We start from the raw sequence: 2,394 nt of genomic DNA, 5'->3' as shown, positions 1-2,394 counted from the left end.
CATCTACATAAAAAAACAATATAATATAACTGCCATCGTCTTGCCTTTTGAGAAAAACACAATGATCAGAGTGACATCTAGTTTAACCTTGTTCAGACATAAACCTGTCAAATTTTAGATACTATTGCCTTGGAGCCTATTTTAATCCATATAAGCTCTTCTTCAACCTGCACATTAGTTTTTCCTTCCATTTGACCTCATATACTTGTGGTTGTTGCATACAGATCTCTTCCTCCAAATCCCCATGGAGAAAGGTCGTCTTTACATCTAACTGCTTAAGATGAAAATCTTCTGCTGCTATTAGACTTAAAATAGTTATGATTGAAGTCATTTTAACAACAAGAGATAATATTTCATCAAAGTCTATACCTTTCTTCTATGCAAACCCCTTCACCACAAGTCTAACTTTATACATTTTTCTATCTCCATCTTCTTCCTTCAACCTGTAAACCCATTTATTCTGCAATGTTGTTTTACTTGCAGGCAACCTGACTAAGTCCCAAGATTGGTTATGTACCAAAGAGTCCATCTCTTCTTTCATGGACAACTCCCACTTATTCTTGGTTTTTACCTGCATTGCTTCTTTATAACATTCTAGTTCAATAGAATCAATCAACAATACATAATATAATGAAGGAGAGTATCGTTCAGGGGGTTATAATTATCCTGTCAGATCTTCTAACACCCCTTTCAAGTGTTTGAGGTGCTTGTTGCCATTGTGGTTGTTGTGGCTGTTGATTATTATGATTTTCAGGAACCTTTATTTTTTCTGTGATCTCATCAAGCACTGTGTATTCTTTGTTTTCTTTTTCCTGCATCTGATCCTTATACAAGACCTTTTCATTGAATATAATATCTCTAATCCTAATGATTTTGTGATTTTCATAATCATAAAAGCAATAACCAAAATCATTAACACGATATCCAATAAAGGTACATTTATTTGATTTTGCCTCGAGCTTTGTTCTATTTTCTTTATTAATGTGGACAAAGGCTTCAAAATCGAAAGTCTTTAAAAATGAGTAGTTTACCTTTTTACTTGTCCATGCCTCCTCTGGAATACCACCATCCAAGGAACTTGAAGGCCCTCTGTTTCTTAGATAAACAACAATATCTACAGCATCTGCCCAAAATTGTAAAGGCAATTTTGCTTGCAATCTCATGCACCTTGCACATTCCATGATTGTCATGTTCATCCTTCTGAGACACCATTTTCCTGTGGTGTTCCTAGAACTGTCTTCTCTTTGCAAATTCCATGCTCTGAACAATACTTATCAAACTCTTTGCTGCAATATTCACCTCCATTGTTTGATCTGAGACACTTCAACTTTTTTCATGTCTCATTCTCAACCAAAGCTTTCCATTTCTTGAAAGTATCAAATACATCAGATATATTTCGAATACAATAAATCCAGGTTTTCAAGGTTGCATCATCAATAAAATTAACATAATAGTGAGAGCCACCAAGAGATGATACATGAGTAGATCCCCATACATCTGTATGCACAAGCTCTAATTTTTCGCTCTTCTTTTCTTTTCGAACTCTGAGAAATCTGACCCCTTTTTTTTTTTTTTTTTCCATAAACACAATTCTCATTGAAATCCAAATCAACATGCTTCAAACCTGGCAACAAATTTCTTGAGTGGAGAATTTGCACCCTCTTCTCACTCATGTGCCGAGCCTATGATGCCACAATGTTGTATCTGCTCATGTGGAGGTTAAAGCATTAACAAATTTAGAAATACCATTACATAAATACAATGTACCAATCTTTTCTCCTTTTGCTATTACCAGGGCTCCTTTAGTGACCTTCCAAGTTTTATATGTAAAAGTAGTTACATAGCCTTCATCTCCCAACTGCCTTATTGAAATTAGATTTTTCTTTAGATCTGGAACATGCCTTACCTCCTTCAATAGCCATTGGTTTTCATTCTCTTGTTTTATCAAAAATTGACCCATTCCAATGATTTTACAGGGTTTATCATCACCCAAACGAAATTGTCCAAAATTTCCTTGAACATAATCATGAAAATGTTTCTTATCAAGTGTGGCATGGAATGAGGCCCTTGAATCTTACCACCCAAACATCAATAATATTTTCTAATGAAAGAATCAAAACATCTTGCAACACATCACCTGTCACATTCGCTTCATGATTGTTTTCTTGTTGTGCGTCTCCTTTCCACTCAATGACAGGTACAAATCTTTCTTATACAGATAATCTTCTATCTACATTTTCCACAGCTGGTAATTTTGGTTGTTAAATTTCTCGACCCTAAACCTACCATATTCTGCCATTGCTCCCACTCGAACCTGGAACCCTTCTCTCTTGCGAGTTTATTAGCCAAATAGACCTTCGGCTCTGATACTAGTAGTTAGAAAATTATATATTA

The sequence above is a fragment of the Pinus tabuliformis genome, chromosome 8, assembly GCF_031772625.1.
Source record: "Pinus tabuliformis cultivar Carrire ecotype Pingquan chromosome 8, CPIR1, whole genome shotgun sequence".
Taxonomy (NCBI): Eukaryota; Viridiplantae; Streptophyta; class Pinopsida; order Pinales; family Pinaceae; genus Pinus; species Pinus tabuliformis.
Note: the sequence above shows the minus strand (reverse complement) of the source record.